Source organism: Rhea americana, unplaced genomic scaffold, assembly GCF_003343005.1.
Source record: "Rhea americana isolate MKP2758 unplaced genomic scaffold, rheAme1 scaffold_37, whole genome shotgun sequence".
Classification (NCBI taxonomy): Eukaryota; Metazoa; Chordata; class Aves; order Rheiformes; family Rheidae; genus Rhea; species Rhea americana.
The window spans coordinates 2,415,450-2,439,961 of NW_028186501.1; positions in this window are offsets into that span (position 1 = coordinate 2,415,450).

A 24,512-nucleotide genomic window follows, 5' to 3' on the forward strand; every position below is an offset into this window, starting at 1 on the left:
AGAAGGCTACTGTGTTTTGTTGACCAAATCTCTTACGTACATCCTGGCTTACAGAATCTTTGCTCCTAGTTTCTGCAATAGATGAGTAAGAACAGCTGTGTGTTGGTGGTGAAGGAGGAGCCGCAAAACATAACCTAGTTATAGAGGACACTTGATCAGTGCATAGCTTATCCTCTCCGCCTGCATCCTCTGGCCCGGCCCAGCAGAGCTTTAGTAGCTGTAGCCAAAGAAACTCTCCGCGCAGCCTTCAGCGGCACGCTGCAGCAGCGCTTCGTGGGACGGCCAGCGTCCGACCGCCCGAGCAACTTTCGCAATTTATGAAACCACAGATTCCCTCTAAAATAGTGCACAAGTCCATTCTAAGAAACCCATAGAAAGACTTTTCTAAGAAGCAGCATACCTGTGGCAAACTTCGGTAGTGACCTATATCGGGTGCAGGAGGGTTTGTGCACAGYCATCGGTGGCCCTTACGTCAGCCCGTGTTTTTTCTGTACGCACAGCCACAGGTGCACGGAGAAAGCACGTTTGGAAAAAGGGCTGAGCCAGGCTCGGAGCGAGCGCTGGGGGCAAGCGCCGCTGCCTTCCGCCGCGACGGGGCTCCTGGGGACGAGGTGSTGACGCTCGGTGAGAGCAGTCAGCGTCCGCGGCACGCGCCTCTGCCGAGCCGAGCCGGGGACGTGGCTGAATGCGGGGTGCCCGCTCGCCAGACTTTATTTATCATGTACTTCTCTTCTGCAGAAGCTTTACAGACACTTCTGTCATAAAAACTCTTAATAAATCCGTTACGAGATCTAATCTAGATACGGAGCTTTAGTGACTGCTTTACCCATTGGCTTTGGTGTGTACCCAAACTCTCGCCCCTGTGAAATTAAACTTTGCAAAACCTGCTCTGAACAGTGGKATTAGAGGTCAGGAATAAAAGAAACTGCTCAACATTATCCCTTCATCAGTAGCTTATTAACAGAAATTGTAATTTCCTGAAATAAATATATAGTCATTATGAAAACAATTATTTTAAATGATTTAATATATTTATAAATAGATAACAGAATGAACTATGCAAATAAATAAAGCAMTTTTGGCTATTAACTAACTGTAGCAAAACTAGCTTATTTCACGTTTTTGGAAGCTTACAGATTAGAAGCGTGTTTCAGATCTGTGCAAAAGTTTTGCTTTTACAAAGGCAGTGCYGCGGGTTCGGTGACGGAGACGCGCGGGGCGAGTCTGACGGGCCGCAGCCTTGCCGCCGCGGCCGCACGCGCCAGCAGCGCTGGCTCGGTTTAGGCAGGTTCGGGCAGGCTTTTCCAGGCAGTGGGAATATTGGAATATAATAGGCCCAGCCCCTAACTCTACCTTCTTCTGCTCCTCTTGCCCAAATAGGGCAACCGTCCTTAAAAGCAGTTTTGGGTGGTTTCCACATTGGTTCAGGGTTTTCCTTGTGAGCGGAGCGGCGCCGGGGCAAGGCCAGCGCGTTTCCTTCCCCTGCAGTCTGCTTGCCGCGCTAGCCGAGCGCTTCCTCACCGTGTTTTGGAATAGTCTGAGCAGCGAATAGGAGAACTTACTTGCAGTCTCTGTGTTTCTTGATTATTTTCTTATTTTCAAGCACACAGTAACTTTCTCCACGTTTTGTGCATGTTTATCTGCCAAAAAAAAGTCGTTCTATATGATAAAAAAGTACAGTGAGAGCTTAGGTTTATAAATACCTTCCCGACACACGCTTGAGATGGCTGCACTAGTGTTACATGAATGATAGACATCATCGGTACCGCTGGGGAAAAAAAAGCCAACACACATGATGAATCCACCGATGCAAATCAATGAAGCTCCATAAACTGGATCCCAGAGTCGGGGGTGATTTGAGTATAGCGGATACGTCAGGCAAAAAAAATTCAAGACGTCTTACATAATAACTGCAAAGCAGAATTCCAGCTGTTTTCAGGATCYGTCTTGAAGGCAGCCTTAGGTACATTAGGACCCGTGGCAGTAGTGGGAAAGGAATGGAAACTCCTAATTCCCAGTCACGATGAGCTGATGATGCTGGGTTGACACCAGGGACAGCTGGTGGTTTCTGTTTCTGCAGAATGATGCCTGCCTATGCGTAGTAAATGCAACGACACTGGAAACATAGCTTTTGCACATAATGAACCTTCACATAATGAACCTTCAACTTCCAGACAAGAAATTGTCAGAATAAAGCCACAGGTGCTAATTCTGTCCCAGTAACCAGGGGTTTCACCTGCACATCTTTTACAATTCTCAATATTCTGTGATAATAGATTATATGGAGAGGATGAATCTGACCACTTCTTTTTCTGTTGTCTATCTGTGTAATGAATCCTTTCACTGATGACCACTTTTGATACATTAATATTAGGAAGTCCAAAGCTGAACACTCAGAAACAAGGAAATCCTAAAATGAAGTTTGCTTGTGCAGCCTTAATTTTGTCTCGTTGTGTTGTGCTTTAAAAGTTTCTTTAGTTACATGTTTCATGCAATTTTCCCATGAGATCTCTGCTTTGTTCAGCACGTTGGATGGACTTCTCTTGGACTTGGAAACAACTGTAGTTGTTTTAGCATATTCCAACTTTCAAATTGCTTTGCAACCTCAATCATCCTTTAAAGCAGCTTTTTTTCCATATCAAATTCTGAGTTCTTTTTATCAAGTATAAAAGAAACCAAAATCCCCCAAACACCACCTTGTGGAATCACGCTGACACCAGCATGGTTAGTAACTGGGTGAACCGCACATTAGAGACCTCACACAAAATGTCAGTGGTATGTTTTCAGTCTTACTAAGCAACTTTTTTTCCTTAGTCCTATTTTTAGAAACCACTAATCTTTCTGCGGTCTTCCAAGTACTCCGTCAGCATGGAAAATTTCAACATAATGATGTTGAACAAGTCTATTGGCAAAAGCAAATAGCCGGCTGTGCGCTAGCCTCACCTGTGAAGGAAGAAGGTGCATCTTTGGGAAGCGTGCCATGAGAAAGCACCACGCACGGCAGCGCCGGTGGGGCTCACGCCTTGGTGGAGGGAGGCAGCTGCCGGCTCTCCCGCGCGGGCGCTGAGCCGGCAGAGCCCGGAGGAGCGTGGCGCGGGGTTGCATCGGGATGGCCACGTGGATCCTAGACCACAGCTGTCGTATTGTGTTGCACCAGAGCAGACCAAAAGGCAGCCTTGGGTCCACCTGTCCCCGTGTGCTTAGATAYGCCTTTAAATTCAGGKTGATTTTATGTAGAGGCAGAAATAYTTGTTTTGGTACCTCACTGTAGGGAAAGGGGTTTRATAAGCTTAATATAGCTTTGCCTGCATCATAACGGGAAMAGCAAGGACAACGTTTCAGAAACACRGGTGTATAATTAAGGCCTTGCTCCTGCAGAGCTGTTATCAGATGTGCTTCTCTTGGAAAAGACAACCAATCCATGGACCATCACTTCCCATATCCAACAACCGGTGAAATGGGAGAAGAGTGTGTGGCAATTGCTAAGAAGTCCACGTGCAGAGGAAAACCATGCTTCATGAAAAGATGGCCTCAAAGGTAACCGCTCATAACTAGTTGTTAATCATACTGCTTTGTGCCAAGATCTATCTATTTATTCAGTAATTACAACCTCCGGGCGCTCATCTGTGGCCTCTCCTTCACGCGATGCAGGAACGCGTGGTGCCCTGGGTCAGTGAGCACAGCTCAGCAGCGCCCCGGGCCAGGCCTGGGTCCTTCCTCGAGGGACGTCACCTACCACTGAGAAACAGGACAAATACCCAAATACCTGCCCTGGTCGCAGAGCGGAGCTGTGGTGCAAGAGTCCCTCACCCATCCCTGCAGCACGTGCCATATATACTATATATGCTATAACCCTTCAGCTGGTTTGACTTCTCCTTATGGAGRGTCTGGCACAAGCCAAACCCACTGCAGAAAAGGAYGRGGTATATGAATTTAGTCCTTAAAAGAAAYTATYTTTTACATATATATATATATGGTATGGTATATGTAGTATGGAAGCACTTTCTGAGGCTACATCACAAGCCATACTTTTTCYTCATCCAGATTTTTCATAGAAATCGCTAGCAAAAGATTAAAATAAYTCATTTATAGGTAATCTTCAGAGAAAGACAGAGATCTTCCAACTTCTATTTCCATGGGCTTAATCAAGTTACAGAAATTTAGCTGTCACCTTCAGCTTTGCAAAGTGGTTAGCTAGCATACAACGAATGCCCCTGGTGCTTTAATATCTTCCCTTTCCTTGCTGCTATGACAAAGAAATTACATTTTTCTAATTCAGGCAACTGATTTACAAGCAGTTTGAGTTATATGGGAGAAATCATCTCGAGAATCTCAACAGTGTGTGAGTTTTAGGGAGGGGGAAATTAGATATTTCCACGTAAGCAGCCCCACACCCCGAAGGGAAATTGGGGAAGGGACTGAAGGGACTGACGGGAAGGGGCTGAGCTCACATCTCCTCTGTGGCCACCAGAAGGTCTTCCACCAACAGCAACACCTCAGGGACAAGTGGAAGTAACAGCCAAAGTCAGCCAAAGCTGACTGAAGCCTTGTGGAGAAAGCTGTCTCAGGTCTGCATTCCCCTAGCAGATGCCAGGGACTCTGCCCTGGAAGTTTAATCAGAGCATCCTTTGGGAGTTTCTGACATATCCAGTGTGCCATTTTTGGATGGAAGAGAGACCATTTATCTCTCAYCCATTGCAAATAACAAGGAAATCTTTTTTCTCTGTGCCTCTTATCTTGCTTTACCCGTAGAGCTACAAAGACTGACATAGGCAGCCCCATATCGACTCCATCTGCTTAATGACCCGTCATGGGTGCAGAATCAGCCACAAGGCTGCACGTGGGACCGGGGCAGGGCTGGGAAATGAACACATATCAGACTCAGATTATTCAAAGCAGAGGAAAAAAGTAAGATCTTGCATTGCTGCGGGGAATTGAGTCCATTTCCCTAGCTGAGAAACAGATTTCCATATCTCATCTGATAATCTAATGAATGACAATGGTTCAATACTTTCCACTCTCAGAAAAAGAGATTTAGGTTCTAAGAATGATCGTGTCAGTTTAAAGCAACGGGCAGACAGTGCCCTTACCGCGGCGAGCCGACGGCGTCGCAGGCAGCGTGCCGGCCTCTTCTCCTCTGTGTCCTCACTGGTGGGGCCAGCCGCTCTCCTYCTCCTCCTGAGCGGAGGCGGGGAAGCACTTCTTCCAAGGAATGGCTTGCTCCACGTTAAAAAAACATCTTGAGGGTTCTTGTGTGCGCAGCAGGCAGTTGCGTTAGCGCCCAAGGAATGTTTCCAAAACCCAAAGGCAAACTGAAAGCCGAAGCCTTCTAGGGACTTATTAGACCTTCTGGCTTTGCAGGACTCCTGTGTCACCTGCCCGCGTGTTCAGTGGTGCCGCATCTCGCTTACATTCGCTCCTGAGAATAGCTGCTCAGCTCAAGCACGTTGCTGCTTGTTGGCTATGAAAGTCTGAGGAATCTGTATCGATGGCTACATCGTAATATTAGCATGTATTTGTATAAATATATGAAATCAGAAATAGCACCTGAAAATCTCAGTTCCACACTGTAGAAAGACTGAAAGCCAGAATTTACCTGCTCTCCTGTTTCTAGTTTTCCTTTATAGAAAGTATATAAAAATACTTCATGTTTTTTCGCACTAATTTTATCCATTTTCACTTGATTAATCAACTTCTTTTTGTTCTCGTATCTTTTATTTCAAGCTAAGCTCAAGTCAGCCTGAAGCTGTTACTAGCTTCCTTTTTAAGAAAATTGTAACCAATATGTTTGTGAATAAGCACTATACCATGGAATAATTTAGGTTGCTGCTGAAGTCCATGGAATAGTTTGTTATAACATAATTTTCAGCTTTCTCACAACTCTGTGGTTGCTTCAATGTCCCCTAAGATGCCAAAGTGTGATGATGCTTTAGATCTCTGAGCATAATGTTTTCAGAAATTATTACTACTACTATTGTAGTAGCCTGCACTTTGGGATATATGTAACCTAAGAAAAAGTCTGAAAATCACTGGTTATGCTAAAATTGACACAAGCAATATGTGAGCACCTGCAACTTAACTTTCACTGAGAACATCATTGTGTTTGTGACTGCAGACCTGCAGGTGGAAAGACAGGCTTTGAAAATGTCGCCTATAAAACATGGGTTTTGGAGCCCTTTGTAAAATAGCTGTTTCATATTTAAATTATTTAGTGATGGGACAGTGGCTCACACCTGCAGGCTACTATGATTTCCTGACTGTCTGTAATTTCACTGTGGGCAATTGGCTGTTTGATATCATGTCCCTCATCTCTGTTGCCATCACTGCAGTGAAAGCATTTGAGATACCACCTTTCCTGTTGTATGTAAAAAGTTTAGTTCCAAAGCAATACTCCTAATGTCATGAATGAAGTCAATCTATTTTCTACTTTTTGCAGGAAGTGTATCAGCTTCTTGCATATACCTAACTGCAAATGTCTAAATTTAATTAATGTCCATGCTATGCTCTCAGCTTTTTGAGCCTTTAYGGAAGAATGTGCTAATGTTACCAAAAAAGTAAGATTTGGTGTCCTGGGCAGCCTGCCATTGCCCAGTGTCCTACAATCAGCAGTGACTGTTTAAGGAGATGGTTTGAGGAAGGGACTGCGTGGAAAGGCCTTTCCCTACGCCACCAYCCTGACGTCTGGCACTTGGCAATGCAGGGAGTTCCTGAGACAAACGTTGTGCCCCCGGTGCTGCATTGCGTGCCACGCACRGGTCTATCGTCTGTGAATTTGTTTAATACCTTTTGGAGCAAACGTATAGATTTTGTTTTCCATTGCGTTTCACAGCCGTTCGCCCTGCAGATCGGTAAGCACTATGTGAGAARGCTCTTGCTTTTGTTTGTTTTTCACAAACTGTTGCTGCCTCGTAATTTCATTGTATGTCTTTCTGGGTTTTGTATTTGGGAAATAATGAATAATTACTTGCAATTAACCTTATTCTTGCCTCCCTTTCTGCCACTCCYATTCCAAGTCTCCCCAGCTCAGAGAGCTCCTCAGAGCATCTCAGAGAGATGGAGGCATCAGACCCACGCAGAGCATTGCAGRTATGGCCACAGTACACTATATATATATTGTGCCTAAATCCTTTCCAAAAGGCTTCCAACATTATTAGCTTTTTTTGACAGCTACAGAATACACCAAGCTGATTCTCTTGGAGGACTGTCCACACTGATCCCAGACTGAGGGAGACCAGCTAATGTAGAGCCCTTTACTATTTGTAGCAAAGGTTGTTTTGCCCATTTGTAGGTCTGAGTTTACCAACACTGAATTTTATGTGCTGTTTTCTTTCCCAGTCACCCATCATTGCAAACCTCTCCTCAAACCCCTCGCAGTCAGTGTCTGCCAGCGYGCAGCATCACTGCACACTTTCTCACATCACGTCCGTCGCCTCGTCCAGCYGGCATTAAGCAATGCAGGTCCCTTGTGCCGATAATTCCGGCTTTAAGCCCTGCTGATGACACACGCCGTTGTGAGTAATTCCCCTGGATTGCTTGTGTCATGCAAGGGTCTTTTCCCCGCAGTTTAGCTGAAGCCAACTGAATTCTTCATTGATAGGGTTTTATTTATGCTCTCTTACAGCACATTCAGTTCTGCATCCGTATATTCAGGTAAGGGTTCTTCATTAGACCATGCAGTGTATTTTACTCCACGGTGACTCACAGTCTTTGATTCCAAATACGAGTGACAGGTTCACGCTCTCACAGCTGTTTCGCTGTTATGTCGCTAACAGTGAATCATTCTTCACACGCGGTGCGAGTGGAGCCCGTGTATTTCTAAAGTGCCAGCAAAGTCTGAGCTCAGCCCTGATACTCAGACCTCATTTATCTTTACTTTTGAACAGTTTTCTAACTTTTTAACGTTGATACTACAAAAATTACACCACYTATCCTTTCTATATTTTAATTAAATCAACACAAATAAGCAGCTGGTGTTTGGGTACTGCAAAAAGGAACGACATGACCCGCCCTGGCAGAGCGGCTTTTGCAGCTCGTTGCCTGTGGTGCAAGTGCCAGGGGTCTCRTTTGAAGGACGCTCTGTTTCGGTACAATCTGAATCTATTAAATCGTGGATAAATGTGTGAGACAGCTGTTGCCATGAAGTCACGTAAAAGGCATTTGGGCACGCTCGGCGAGCTGCTCCTCCGGCGCTGGTTCCCGCTGCTTCCCTGGCAGCGCCTCCATGAGCTCCTGACAGCAGATGGCAGTTTTCTCAAAAACTGAGGGGGAAAAGGGAGTAGAGCGGGGGAAAAAAAGCAAAAAGCTCACCGTTGTGCTCCGCCGGCCGGCTGCTGTTGGCCAGGTCGTGCCCTGACCTGCGGCGCGGGAGGCTCAGTCCCCGAAGTGGACTTCAGCAAATGGAGACGTGGCAAAAGGCTGCAAATGTTTCAAAGGGTGAGAAAAGGCGCAAGCTCTCCGGATCTGCTCGGGTACCCTCAGTACGGCTCATCGGGCGATGACGTAGCGCACTGCTGTGCCTGTTGGTGATGCTCAGGGGTTTTGACGTATTTGTTAAATTTTGAAGCATTTGATGCTTGCCTCGAGATCTCAGAGACTGATGAGTAGAAGGAGATTTTTTTAAAAAGGCAAGTGAAAAATGGTTAAGGAAGTATGTGCACTGGTGCCTCGGGAGAAAAATCATTCATTTAGTCTTTGTCAGATGGAATTTTGGGGACATTCCTCGTTTCTAATTTAAATAAGATGAATCTGGATGAACTTCCAGAGCTCGAATCTAAGCTGCTCCCTTTTCCCAAGTGCCCCTCAAGCCCATTTCTGCCAGAACCTGTATTTGCCCCAGGAGAACTTGCTCTGTTCTGTCTGAATGTTGTCATTATATCCGAATGAGAGAATTCCCTAGRCAATTAATTCACATTAAGCCTCCTTGACTCAAACATTTTGTCTGCACTCCTCCTTTTYGATGTCTTTTCTCTAGCAGGAGCAACATTTTAGTTTCCTCCAGATTTTTATTGCCTAGTTAAGCATCGGCAGTTACTGTTGCTGCCTCTGCTATAAATTTATAGATGACTGATCTACAGAAACCAGGTGACTCTCTGGTTATCAGTCTCTAGTGAACAGGGTCCATTYGTATAAAAAGTTTAAAACCAGATAGGTGACTTTACATGTCAACTGTAAACTCGCAGCTTCTCAGAGTGCCCTGCTTAAGGCCGAATCTTGTGTGCAGTGCGATGTTCCCCAGACTGTCTGTGTTACTCAAAGGTTAAATGTTCACACTTGCTGCTGATGTGTGAAATATGTCCTTTTGATATGCGTAACTCGTGTTTAYGTGTATATATTTATGTATGCATATGTGTGGGCATATTATATATATTTATAGATTTTTGTATGCATATATAATTTTATATAYGTTTATACAAAATATATCTATAGATATAAAAATATCTTTATTCTCCTGTGACTCCTTCACCCCAAATTTTTGTCAAACTAATTCAAGGTATGTAAGTTATCCTTTAAAATACCACTTACAATTGAGGAATTACCATCAAAAATACTGTGAGAAGGTGGAATTTCCACATGTGCTCGGGCACAGGTGGCTTTGTCGCTGATTTGCTTGGGAGCTGTGGTTCATTAGCCACAACTAGAATGACAATATCTGTATTTTCCTGTTATCCAAATCCAGACAGAAGAGCTTCTGCCTAATGAAAACACAGAGGTTATTACAGTGTATTTATATTAGGGCTGATGCTTTATTTCCAGCCTGATAGAGGTGTAACTTAATTTGCTTCAGAAGAATTAATCCTGATTGATCTCAGCATAAGTGAGGCCAGAGCCAGGCCCAGTGTGTGGACAGGAGTCGTTTGGATCCAAGCTCTACGTACGTTCTCTAAACCAGAGGAGGTTAAGTTGAATATCTTCCTTTTGCCTTATGTGATTGCGGTGTAGCCAGCACGAAGGGTTATGGGATTAAACAGCTGCTCTGTGCAGCTCAGATGTCTTAGTTTGCTCCAGAAAAAATTCAATGGAGCTGCTTGTTCTTTCTTACTGTAATGAAAGAACATGTATGTTCTCAAAAAGCTCTCAGAACTTTTTGCTTTGTTTTTGCAACTGGAGCCCTCTGAGCAGTGCAGCAGCAGCAGCAGAGCAGCGTCATCATCCCTTTCCCTGCTTAACCCTGCCAGAAGCAGTTCAGAGAGTTCACGGTGGTGAACAGGATGCGAACAGAAACCGAACAAATGAAGTATTAGATCATTTTTAATCTAGTACTGCAGGTATTTCTGTACCATCAGAATTAAATGTTTTGTTTTTCCTGACTTACGTAGGCAGTCAACTGACTTTCCCTGTGAACAGTTAAGTAGAAGTTTTGCGTCCAGCCTTACGGTGAGGAAGAATTTTGTCACTGCGAGCAYTCATCTCAGCTAACAGGTGCAGGTGGGGTAATTCTGTGAAATTAATGAGGCATATTAAAACCCTGTGCTTGCTAGATTGTTTTAGAGTCTCAGAATAACATTTTGTATACATATATTTACCAAATGAAATATCTTTATTGTGAATATTCAACAGATGAATGAAGTTAATTAATGATATTATAGTATCGTGTAGAGCCCTCATTATGCCAAGTACTGTGGGGTCAAACATTGAAGGACAGCCCTTACTGCAGAAAGTTTGGACCCTAAGCCACTTCTGCAACACTTCTGCCACAGACAACAGGTGGGGCCCTGGGTGCACTAACAGACCTTAATGGCCCYGACCAGCCTCACCTGGGGCCTCCACCCACATCCTGCCATTGGGCACAGGAGCCTGTTTAAGCTCAGCTCCAGGGCTGTCACTTCTTACCTGAGCTATGTTAGAGGAGTGCCAGCCTCTGTCCCGGCTGTACCTGTACCTGGCCCCYGGACTGACTTCCTGGCTTGACTTTGGACCTGCCTCTTCATGCCAACCGAGAGCCCGCATCTGGGCTCTTGGTTGACTCCTATCTGCCATCCCTAGGCCTGTATTGCTCACCTGACTTGGGACCACAGCACTTGGCCTTATCCTGCTGGCTGCATGTTTGTGCTTGGTCCCAGCTCCCTGTCCTTTAGGGAGCAGCTGGCCATTGCTACTTTATGATAGTAATCACACATCTTGCAGATAAGGTAAGATATGSAAAATTAGAAGTATAGTTTAGCCCAGAGTTGCTATGAAATCAAAATGTTTTGCAGGCTAGTATCAATGCAAAAGTCAATGATGCTTTAAGCACCTATGTGATGGTCAGAAGAGGTAGCCACTTATATTGATTTGATGGAAGAGTTATATTTGTCTTCAAAGTGCTGATCTTAGCTCTTCATCTCGCCAAAATACTTATCTATTTAAATATTCTAAGTAGGTAGGAACACTTATGCTTTGGTGCTATACAGCATGTTCATATAGCTGTCAGGAGCAATTTGTGCTGTTCTCTTGGCTGTGGGATGCAAAATCGACTTATCATAATGACAGCCCTCCTATCATTTGCTCCTGATCTGACCAAATAGCATGAACCTGTGTGCTGGTGCTCTGGTAAATACATCATCTTCTCATCCTGAATACCTGTACTGCTTGCCAGCTCTCAGCCCATATTCCTGGGTGTAAAACCACTGGGAAATACAACATGCGCTTAATTGTGTTGTCTTTCACAGGTGGAAAAAAATGGTTAAAGAATGCAGAGAGTGAAGGTATGCACTTCAGAGGGAACGAGTGGAGCTTCTAGGATGGTGTAGTAACCAACATGCTCTAGGGGATACACAACATACTAACGAGTAAGCATCGCCTGGAGCGCTGGCAAGTGACACCGAACGGCGGGCGGTGGGTCGCACCCGCGGTGCGGCGGGGCGGGGGCTGGTTTCCCTCGGAACGGGCCGGCGCGGCGGGCGCTGTCCGCGGTGCTGAGCCGCCGCCGGCCTCGGCGGAGCCCAAGCTGCGGCCGCCTCCCGGCTCTGACGAGCCCCGCGGTCGAGCGAGGCGTTGGGGGGGGGGGTCTTGGGTCTTACTGGGGGGGTGTCAAGGGTAGAGCTCACACGACTCCTCTCTGAGGTTTGGGTATGTCACTCATCTTTTCCTCCTGATCCTTTTCTCTACAGCACCTATAGATCATACTGTTGATCCAGGTGACAATTTTACTTTTTTACGCTTTGAAATCCTCAGAAGGTGCTAGTGCAGTGGAAAGTACAAAGCACTTTATGTATGAGGTCAGAATTGTAAATGCTTAAATTATTTGATAGAAACATGGAAGGTGCCTGAGGAGCTCAACAAAAAGATACTTAAAGTGAATTTGTGCATTGAAAGGTTAAAGACTATGCTAACTTCCATTGAGTGGAATTGACTAAACCACAAATATTTCCACAGATATTTGTCACGTCATTTCTCTCAGAAACCTGTCAGCTACAATTTTAGAAAGTGGGAGTCAAGGAATTATCAGAGATGAGATCTCAAACCTTCTGGCATCTAATACAGGTGAGTCTAAATTGGCTGGCTTAAACATCTCAACTGTAGGATAAGCTCTGGTGAGAGAGTTCATGCCCTTCTTGCCCTGGGACAATCCAGCCATGAGAGACAAAGCCGCAAGAAAGCCACAGAGTTTGCAAGTTCTACTAGAAACAATTACCTGTCTAAACCGATGACTAACCAAAACTATCTCATGCTTTTAGACATGGCAAATTAGATGACTGTTATGGAGTTCTGTTCTTGGCAAGTTCCTTAAGATGTAGATAAAGATGTGGCTTCTTTCTGCACCTGAACARTAGTGCTGCTAGTAATAAATGGTTGACCTGTTCACCTCTAAAGAACGGAGGATCAAGGAGAGAACTCAAGGTTTAAACACAAGCTGCAATCCAATGTAAATGCAAAAACTGGAATTCCTGTCTAGGAGCAGAAAGCAAGGGGCTTTGAAAAATAACCAGAGGAGGAGGTGCTTTTCTCTGCTCACAGACAAAACAGTTCTTGGAGCTGAGCGTGTTGTAGCTTGATACTAGACTAGCTCACCTGTCAATGCGTAATTTAAATCTACAGAGGATTCCATACTGAAACAGTGAGAGATAAGGGAAATAGTTCAAATATCTTGGTGATCCACACAAAAGGAAAATGGAAACAGCATCCTGAGTAGGTATAATCTTTAATGAACAAGTTCTTGCTTTGGTTCCCAAAATAAATGCCAAATTACACAAGGAAGGATGATTTTTAAAATCATAATTGTACAATGAAACAGAAAAGRCAAGGTTGTGGTCATGAGAAATCAGAAGGACAGAGCTGACACTGAAATGTGGGGGAGTGCTGAGTCATTCTGCATTAAGTGCTGCCATAGCAACTATTTACCAGCTGGTGGAAAATGAGGAGATACGGAAAAACCTGAAATAGAAATCAGAAAAGTTACAGCTTGGAATTTATTATGCATCTCTTACAAGACTTAATAGTATAATGGAATACTTTCTAAGAGATTTGTATTATTCAGGACAACCAGATTAAATTGAATGAGTCTTAATGGACATGYAAGAGTACTTGAGTAAGACTGCAGCCGAATTAGAAATGATTATTTAATCTCTGATGGGCTAAGGTTCTTGCACATAATTGTGAGAACAAGCAGGAGCTCTTTTGAGTTTGTTCACTCAGATGTGGTACAGTTCACATTCCCTATAGCCCAGCTTGGGCTGTGAAGGAACAAAGTAAAAGGTGGTTCTGGCAGTAGCAGGCTTTAGRGTGAATCAGAAAACTTAGTGTTTTATAGAGGAATATAGGCTCAGATTCCTTGTCCAGTCCCTTCTGATGTTTTCCTCTCTCCTGGATGTTAGGAAGATCATTGCTTGCCTGTGGCTCTGGCCTAAATACCTCCTGATGGCTGGAAGTACAACCTCAGCGGGAGAGACAGCTCTACACAGTTGTAGCAATTTGGGACACTAATGAGATACCTAAATTTTGAATGAGATTCTTGACAGTAAACCATCCAGAATTTCAGCCTCATGAGATGTCTGTCCTCATGACACCTCTCCATTACCATCTTCCTGGATGAGAGCACTTAAACTGACTCCTGTTGTGGTGTGAACAGCTCCAGAAAATAAACCAGCTGGGAATTGGGCTAACCAATTTGGCCAGGTTTGCCCTAGGCTCTAGAGTACTGTGAAGCAGAAAGCTACCAAAGATTTGAAGCAAGTCAAGAAATAGAGAGGTTCATGACAACCTCGGAGGCAGGAAGTTGGTGCCTTCCTGTCTTCCACCACAAGTCTTTTTAAAAACCTGCATAGAGATTAGAGGAGCTGCTGCAGAGCTTTCCTGACCTTATCAGCTGCTTCCTTGCAGAGCACAGGCAAACCCCAGGGCTCCCCAGAGAAAGGCAAGCTGGAGTACTTGTTCTGTTAGTGATCTTTGCTCCTCTCCTACTGGATGGAGGAAAGACATTTTCAGAACTTGGTGTGCAACTGTACATGTAAGTCAAGCCTGTTCAGTGGTGTTCTGGGAGCTGAAGGCCTTCAAGTGTTTCCTATTGTTCCCTCAGCTTCCAGAAGAAGGTATCATTAGAAAGGTTCCTCATTAGAATGRCTAAGAGATCTTGTATCATTACCCTAATTTAGTTTGGACCTGATTAATGACAATATTGTCATTTCTAGCTAATGGAGATTTTTCAGGAGCTGGCAATTCTCAGTAGTACTTCTGAGCTTGCTTAGACACAGGGATTGCAGGATTTGGGAAGCCTTGAGGAAACCAGACATGCTAACAGTCTTTAAACATCTCAAACTTGCTGCAAAGAGGAAGGTACAAAGCAGGGCAGAAACTTACTGCCTGGTAACTAGGGAAGGGATCGTTGGGCTTGTGAAGCAGCAGTGGAGCTGTAGTTTAACCATACTGCTGAGGGGCTGTAAGAACAGGTTAGACAAGTTCTTACAAGTTCTAGACAAGATCTTCTTTAGCAGCAGAGACACCTTTCTGATGCAGAAATTGTGACTTCAGGTAATTCTGGCAGTCTGCAGCATCTACTGTGATAATCAGTCTGAGCCAGATCCAGACATCTTTCCTTCCCAGACCACTTGTAAGCCCACTTGATGGGGTTTCCTTTGAGACCAAGGATCTCACAAGCCCAGCAGCCTTTGAGTAAAATGGATGTCATTTGTGACCAGCCCCTAGCAGCTTTCAGGAGTGGGCAATGGCAACACTAACAAGTGACATCAGTTTTAGACGGATGCTGATCCTCTGCAGGGAGTTTTTGAAAGTCCTTTTCATAGTGAATCAAAAGGAAACCATGATAAAACCCACGGAAGCTACCTGTGAAATGGAAATTCTTCACTTATACAAATTCCAGTCTCATCTTTAAGAAAACTAAAAGCCTTATCTTTAAAGGAAAATGCATGCCCTGGACAGCCAAAGCCACAGCTAAACTAGTGCTAATTCCTGGTGTGGACAAGAGATTTWTTATTATTATTATTATTTTGGTGCATCTTGCTAAATGCTCACAAAGAATTCAACAGCTGCATTTCACACCATGGAGCACTTCTGCCTGCTTTGCAGATCTGCTGTGTTACACCCACTCAAAAGGCTGAAAAAAAACTGAAATAGCATATATTCTCCTTGCCYCTGCTGTCCTATTTTATCTCACTGGCCCTATGAGCAGCAAAGGGACATAATATTTGAGCTCACMACTGGTGCAACCATTGTAAAGCCTTTTTCTGCAAAGCCTGTTTTGWACCATGGAGCTCAGATTAATTGTCTAGGACCAGCTTGTTCAGGAAAGATGGAATCACTAATAACATCTGCCTTCCCCSCCATGTGTTTGCCATAATGTGCAGTTTGGCTCTCTCCTCTCTTGCGTAGTCGTTCACTATTTTAAGATGTTAACATATCTTGAYGACACTGATCTCTGTCCTGGCCATCGAGGAGCTTGTAGGTGTTTCAGCATTGTGGTAGTCCGGGCTTCCAGGATCGCTCCTGCATGGGTCCCTGTACAGTGGTAGTTTCATCAGAGGCAAAAATAACAGGAGCTATGGAATAAACGAGGGGAATTATGGATTCCCGGTTTTCCCCTCCCTCCGCTTTCCCCGGCGGGTGCTCGAGGGGAAGGGACTCCCTCGCCTGGGTGCCTGGCGATGCTCCGCGCCAGCCGCCAGCGTCGCCCCTTTTAAGACGGAGCCGGAGGGCTCTGAAGGATGAGGAGAGGAGGAGGAGGAGGAGGAGGAGGAGGGCTGCTGGAAACGCCGCCCCGCGCCGGCGGAGCGCTGGGCAGCGCGAGCGGTGCGGGCCCGGCCGACGCGCGGTGAGCGTGCCGCAGCGCCGGGCGCGCAGGGATGCTCGCCTGCCTGCTGGCCTCCGGGGGCTCCGGCTGGCTGCTCGTGGGTAAGTGCCGCCCCCGCTCCGCCGGCCTCCCCAGCTCGGCCCCCTCCTCGGCCTCCGCGCTCTGCTTCGCTCTCTCCGCTCTGGGTTTCTCCTCTCGTTTTCGACGCGATGCAAAGTGACCTCTGCGCGTCGGTCCTCGCTCTGCTCCGGCTGCTCGGCGCTCTCCCCCCTGCTCCTGGCCCCTCTCCACCCCCAGCTGCAGYGCAAGCTAATTTCAAATATTTTAAATGGAGAAGGCAGGCAGGCAGGAGCGCACTCTTAGCAGCTAAGATGGATTCAGAGATGAATATTCATTATTCCACTGCATGCGTGAAAACAGGCACAGGGGACCGCTGCAGCCTGCCAGAGCAAGCAGAGCCGGGGCTCGGCTGGGCGCGTTACATAATTTCTCTGAAATGATCTTGCTGATTTATTCTGTTGGTCTGTCTGTGGCAAATTTGCTGGGGYGCTTTCTCTTAATTTGCAGTGACTATGTGAAATGGGGATGTGCCCTGAGATACGTGTGCGTGTGTGTCTGCAGGATGTATATTGGACGAAGGGTGAAAATGGATCACACTGCTTAGTCGGCAGGCGACCATGATTTAAAGCATGTCYGACAGGGCTAGAAAATTATTGCTTGTCTGAAATAGGTGATTTTCTGCAAGGTATTTAAAGGTTCAGCTTTAAATGACCTGCACTGATTCAAAACTGAGCACTTCCAGTATGTGTAAAGCATCTTTTCTAAGGTTGTATTCAAGGTATGTGCTGCTGCTTCTTTTATTTATCAGGCTGCTTTCCTCTAGACAAACAGACTTCCAAGGGGAAGAAATACAAAGCAGAAAACGATTTTAAAAGACTGTGTCTTTGCATTATTAAATATTCTAGAAAGCACCAAGAATGGAAAATTTATAGCTACTATTTACATTCATAATTAACTTGATATTTTTAACTATGGAAAGGGAAGCACTCGAAAAAAAAAAAGGGGGGAGCCTAGTATCACTGGCTTAAATTTTGTCTTTGGAGATGTACTGGCAGCTCCCCCTCGAGTCGGGGGGCTAACAGCTGCTTATGTCAGCAGCTTGAATCAGCTGCTTTTGAGCAGCCTCAAAACTCGGTGCAAAATTCCTCCCAAGGGGCGTTGCAAGGGTGAATGAGAGCACCGATGCTGGCTCRGAGGCTGCAGGCAAGCTGTTACTGCCGTGTTTTGTGCCCGGGGGCCCCAGGGACCGCTCCGAGCCACGCTGTGGGCTCCACGGGCTTTGGTTATGGCAGTGAGAAGCACTTGGCCCATGGTGAGCACAGGCACCCTGCGAGACCTCCATGTGCACCCCGTAGTGCTGGCCCGAGTGTGAGCCTTGGGCCTCCCGCCCCAGTGCTCACTCCGCCGCATCCCAGCGCGCTTCGCCTGCAAGCCCGGCGTCCTGCAGCGTCTGCTGAGGGGAGRCTGACTTGTGACCTCCCTAGGTTCCTTGCCTGCTTTATCTCAGTGCCGATGGTGACTTTAGCCTAAGAACAGATGCCCTTAGRTGTGCTGGGCTTGCCGTATTGCACTGCACTTAGGAGCTGCGAGAGAYATCAACACCGATCATCTGTTGGAGATGTCTCGCCGGAGATGAGACCCTCCGTKTGAGCCGGCAGCTTGGCGCTGACACGCTCTTGCTGGTGATTGCATGCACGGCCTTGCTTTTCCAGCYTGGCTCCATCCTGCTGGACACCCCTCTGCTCTGGGAAGGAGCAGTCCTGGCTGCCCTTGTTTACTGAGCAAGATGCTTGTTGCTGCCCRTTACAACCCAGTGCAGGGCACCTGTTCAGTTAAATGAGAATCTTGCATCATTATGGGGGTTTTGACTAGCAAGTAGCGCTCACTTTAAAAGCAATGATGGTAAAAGAGGAAGGTGAAGCTGGTTACTTCCTAACGTGGAGATGAGCTCAATTGCCTTGGACGGTCTGTTGCATGCACAGACTGGGCTCAGTAACCAAAAAARCAAGAGGAGTCCATCCCCARGGCTGGTTTGGCTGAASTGCACTCGTTTCCCTAGCAGGGTGRYGCTGGGAGGAGGCCACTGCTGGGAGTGGGGCATGCCACRGGCTTGGTGCCCTCCACCATGCTTGGTGGCAGGTTGTAGGCTGGCCCATGCCTGCCCTTTTGAGGAAGGGGCTTACYTGAGCACTCCGCATTGCTCCCAACCCTGCTGGCTCGCCCAAGGCAGAGGCTGGAGACATCCCGTGTTTAGCTGTYGCAGGGTTGTATCCGCTCATCAGTGTCAGCACAGCTCAATGATTTTCAGTGTGTTTCTGCAAAGGTTAATCTGATATTGCATCAGACTTCCATGCTCACATGTCTAAATCAGRTTCTCATGCTGTGTCACTGGACACATCCTTGATGATGCCTGGAAGTTTCAATCCCTGGATAAGAAATATCTGCTGGTAAACTGTGTGCGTGGACCTGAGCAGACACCCAAGGCTGCTCAGACCAAACCATGAAGTGCTAGCCCCTGCTCTAGAGGGGAAGCCTGTGTTAGTTGATGAGGGATGTTTAGTTGCTTTCATTCTCCATCCCTGTATTACTTTCTTTTTAAATGACTGCTAGATACCATCAARATAAAAGAGCAAAGGTATTTGGATTTCCCTGCTTGCTTGGAGGGGAAGACAGTATGCACCAATTTTTCTCTGGTGCTTTAGACTAATCAAGACATACTTGATTTTCTCTGCTCTACTATTGATACTACAAATATATTCAAGTAATGAAAAGAGGAGAAAAGCTCTGAAGACAGATGATAAACTGAATTAACTGAATACCCACTGAAACAGAAAAGCTGACTTGGGTGCAAGCCAGGAATGAAGAAACACAACATTACGTCAGTAGCAGGATAGTTGWCATTTTTCCAATGTCACCAAACCCTGCGGAGCATCGCAGGGCTTAAACCTTTCCTCATTGCTGTGTCCCTGGGACTGCTTGAGAGAAATGTCTCCTCTTTACTGCTACAGTTTCAACCAGCAACTGAAAAACTTTTAGCTAACTAGGGTCAAGTTTGAGCAAGACTTAAGCGCTGGTAGGTAAAATGCAATGTGGGAGTGTTTACCTCTGACAGGCTGCCCGGGTGTCAAGGGCGGCTCCTGCCCCATGGCTTTCTTCCTGACTTTGATAGATGACTTCTTCATACAGACCCAAACAAAACCAGCAACTTAATCATGCTCGCTCATATCAGAAAGGAGCAAGAAAGAGCATCCATTAATATAGCTTTTTCTTTTTCTTTTTTTCTTTTTAATGCTCCCCATGTGTTCCTTTGGTGTTGGAGCTACACAAGTAATCAGATTATTCCATCGCAGCTGTTTGTCTTGAGTGAGAAGTCAAAGTGCCCCAGGGGTTTGGTTGCACCTTGGCTCCGCTCACCTCCCATGGCCGCAGAGCAGCCAGGTGGGGGCTGGGGCCAACCACAAGGCAGCCCCGTGCCGGGCCTCCRACGGCGTCTGGGTTGGGTCGGGAACACGCCGCTCCAGAGCTGGAGGTTGCAGATCTGCTCGTGGACCCTGCCACCCTCCCAAGTTGGAGCTGGAGCTCAGTTGGATGTGCTGTAGCAAGATGTACTACAGAGCATGTGGCTTTAAGATATGAGTTAGCATGCTAAAAATATATCTGAAAAATCCAAAAAAGCCCACCTGAAAAGTGGGAACCCTCTGAGCTGCTCTGTAGGCTGCTGTGAGCCAAGGCTGTATCTCTGGGGGCTTTTCCTCCCGGGCGTGCTGATTCAGAGGCTTAGCAAACCCTGTTCTGAGATGATGAGGACCTTAGCATCATTACCGTACAGCATAGTACAGTAAGTGTTTTGCTGGGCTCGGGTCGATCGCTGTAGTGTGCTATCAGCACTTATGGACAGCAAGTCACTTACTGTGTCAGACCTCTCTTGCCGTAAACGCAGTCAGGGAGCCTCCAAGGTGCCCGGCTGCTCGGAGGAAAGCAGAAGAGAGCAGGGAAGATGAGAAAGCCAAAGGAAGGGTTGTGTGTGTGTGGTGCTTTTTTTTTTTTTTTTTTTTTGTGTGTGTGTGTGTTTTGGCTGCTGCTTTGTTTGGTATATAAGCAAAATTATAAATATTTTAACTTTGGACTGGAGACTCTGCTAGGGGAAACTTGATGGCTGCTGATGAGAAAGGTAAAGGAGTTAGATGAAATGGAGGTTTTTGGCCAGGAAAGAGAGTTTCAAAGTCGATGGCCAAACTCCCCTGGCTGCTGCCAGCTTTCACTTGTTCTTTGCTTACTGCCTTGGGTTTTGTGCACGGTTAGTGTCAAGTGGGAGCTTTKTAAAAGTGCCCCTGAAATGCAGCTTCCTGCTAAGACCCATCAGTGGTTCTCCCACAGAACCCAAATGTTGCTCCTGGAAGTCCCAAGATAACACCGTACCCTGCAAGCCAGCAGGGCACTCTTCAGTCTTTCACACTGCGTGTTGCTCCACTTTCAGAAGTGTGACAAGGTGATTACTGGATTTATCTTGTCCACATTATTTTCCTTTGCACTGCAGGAAGGAAGTCATCTGTCAACGCATTATTCAGTGGAAATCAGCATGTAGTTAGGAAACCCCCAATTAAGGGAGGAAAAGTTTTCTTGCCTAGATCCACGCACAACGATATTGCAAAAATGCAGTTTACATTTCCATTTGCTCAACTGTGTGGCTGCTGTGGTGTAGATACGATCTCAGAAACGCTACATGTGAATGGCAGTGAGCAGTTTCCATTTCATTAGGGCAAAGCAATGCTGCCGAGTCGGTGTGTGATGGGGTGGCCGCAGTGAGGGCCCGCAGGTCCAGCAGTTCTGCGGCTTTCCTCGCTGAGGTCAGCCGAGCGAGTTGGTGCAGGCCGCTGCTGGAGGGGGACCACGTGCGAAGGCTGGGTGAYGGAGAAAATGATAATGCCAGAGAAGGGTCATCTCCTCATACATAGCAGAGGCTATCCWGAGATGGTTACGTTTGTAAGGCCATCTTCTACTGGCAAAAGTCAAACACTACCTCCACTGTCCTGCTGCCAAGGGCCGTGGTGGCGCTGGGAGGGCAGGTGGGCTCCGAGTCCAGCCCCATGCATGGGGGGTGATGTGCTGCTCCATCTGGACACTCTACTCTCAGGGCTGGGCTTTGGAGACAGGTGGACAGTCATCCTCAATGCTGTCGGACCAACRGTGTTCACCACAGAGTTTCTGTCGGAGTAGCAGGTCCAGGTGGAGCTGCATGTGTGAACCAACGCTGGTGGGACCCTGTGGTGGGCTGCCACTACATCTAGTGCTTGGGTAAACATGTGGACCTCCCACCAGCAAAGCAGGCTTCCTCATGCATGCATTTATTTTGGAAAGTCGTTCTAGAGCCTCTTGCTCTCAAATCTTCTAACTTCAAGCCTAGACGTGTTTATGACAGACTTGCACCCTCCTTGCTGTTGCACCGGCATGGTGTTCCAGCAGAGCCATTCGCTTTCCTCTTGGCCTCTCCTCCCGTGCAGAGCCAGCCCAGCCTCTTCTTTCAAGGGGCTGAGTCCATGCTGTGGCTCTGCCCGTCTTGCCTGGCTGGTGACGGTCACTCTGACATGGTTACCAGATCAAATGTTTCCAGGCCATGATATCGCTTAAAGTAAAGCAGAGCCAGTCCCCTTCAAGCAGGTATTTTCAGTCTAGCATTTTCTCCTATGCTTTTATTGGTGCTGTTTCAGGGATTTTCTGAACACCCATCCTGTTGTACTTCCATATGTAGCTGCACAAAATATTCTCTTATTTTGCTTAATTTCTAATTTAAATAATAGATTTGTCATGACCTTTATCTCTATTCCTATAGGGCCCATTTCTAATGAAAGCTAAATCTATCTTCGCCTTGATCCCCAAAGCAATAACCAGCTTCTTCCGTGGAGCTACCARATCTCCAAAACACAGCTCGAAGAGTGACAGGCGCTGATGGAGGGGAGAGGGCTGCGTCGGGGCACTCGGGAGCCGCTGCGCCGCCCGTTCGGCWCGCTCAGGGCTAGCAGACCTTTGCGTGGGAACCCCGCGTGGAAACGCTGCGAGGTGGCACCGCGCGACGCCGGGCCGCTTCCTCAGAGGGTGCGAGAGCGCCCTGCTAAAGCGTGTGGGGTTTTTTGGTTTTTTTTTGTTTTGTTTTTTTTTTCCCTCTAAGGTGAGTGGCAGCTGGTCTATGCAGGAGCCAGTACTGAAATTACTAAACTATTTTACTTTTTTTAACTTTAGAATAGTATCTAGAAAGGGTGTAAATCATTGCTTTGTTTTAAAGCAATCGCAATCAGAAGCTAAATTTGCATTTGAAATAAAAGCTKTGAATAAATAACAAAAGGCTGGGATAACAAAAGACACGAGTTCAACAGATTTAAATGTCTCTTTCACAGATTTCTGCGTAGACCAGTCTTAGGCAGAAAAGGTAGAAATTGTTCTGAGGTTAGTTAGAAATYCTTTCACAAGGAGGGAAGCAAAAAAAGACAAAGATACTCTAGTCCCTCTTCAATTTGAAATGCATTTTGCTTAGTATGTGCAGTACAGCTCAGTTCTAGATTAACACCATTATGCAGATGATCTAAACCATAATTATTTCCTGCAGAAATGTAATGTTCTGCAGAATGCTCAGAGCACCCCAGGGTGCCACCACGCCCCCCACGGCATTTGTTGGTTGGCTACAAACGGTTGCAGGAGCTACACCAGTAACCCGAAGCGCTCTGAAACATTGCATGGTGTTTTACTTGATTTTTATGATGTTTTCAGTGAGTTATCCCCCTGACACTCCACACAGCGCTGCTGTAGGACGTATGCCCTGGGGAGRCGACAGCCCTGCCGGCAATCCTGCRTTTTTATGAYGATTATCGGCATTTTTGGTTGGCACGTTGGTCATTACTGCAGTTTTTGTACTTGGCCCGCGGTGATGCGGGGCSGGGGCGAGCGGCCGCGAGTAACCTCGGCGCGGCGCCCGCCCGGCCCAGCCGGCTTTTCTCGGGCGAAGCAAAGGCTTTGCGCGCCCCGCGCCGCTGGGAACGGCCCCGCGGCGGCCGGATCCGCCGCCGCGCTGATGCCAGCGCGCGAGCGAGTCCCTGCCGCTGGCAGGCTGCGCGAGGGCTTCGCTCCCCCAGTTAACTCCTGCAACCTCCTCCGCCGGCCTGGGGAGGGCCGGGAAGGAAGGAAGGGCTTAGCGCCGCGGCGGGCGAGGGCTGCTGGCGGAAAGCTGCACGCGGGGAGCAGCGTGCGACACTCGGCACGAACGCGAGCGCTTTCTCGGTGCCCTGAAAACGCCTATGAAAACAGGGTTTTGATGAAAGCGGAGTTTCAGTAGCGTTGGGAACACGAGCGCGCCAGCGTGCTGGGTGCCACGAAACCCAGCCTGCAAAGGGGCTAGAAASCAAAATACCACTTGGCCTAATTTCTGCTTGCATTACTTCTAAAACCCCTAACTCAACAGCAAAGATCCTGAAATGGAAACTGTTTTAAAATATCTGAACAGTATAATTGCTGGTTGCTATTATCAAAAAAATTGCATTTATGTATATACAGAAATGCAGAGGTGTGAAGCCCCCCCTCCGCCTGTTTTTTCACATGAATGTTTTGCTACTGGTGCTGTCCTGGTCCGACTGCCACGATAGCTCTGCACCCTCCTCGCTGTAAGCCTTGCTGTGATTAACGTCCAAACTTAACCTGCATTTCTCATTAATATTTGATAAGGTGTAATAATAGCGTGGAGAAATGCAGTGTTTTTTTTTTTCTCCTTCTGCAGAAATCTTTCAAACAGTGTTTGCTTGTGAATGCTTTCAACGCTGTGACTTTTTTGGGCTGGGTGGGGTCCCAGCCAAATCCCAGAAAAGCCCYTTGGAGTCTTTTCAGTGACTTTTCTTCTTTTTTTCTCTTAAACTGGCCGTTGGGGCTCGGGGGGCTGTAGCCTGAGCAGCGGTTGGCACGGGAGGGGGAGGCTGGTTTCCCTTGCAGAGCGCAGGTTTCCCCGGGGCGCTGGTGGAGCCCGGGCGGGAGCCGGGGGCGCCTGCGCCCCGCGGGGGGCCCGGGCCGGCGCTGCCCGCAGGGAGGCACCCCGGCGCCCCTCCGCAGCCCGGGGCAGCGTAGTGGGTTAAACCCGCGGAAGGGCCAGCCCCGAGCCGCCCGCGTGAGGCCGGCCGAGCCCGCTGAGACCCCGCGCAGCGGCCGCCGCTCCGCGGCCGGGGCTGGCCCAGCCGGACAGGCCGCCGCAGGG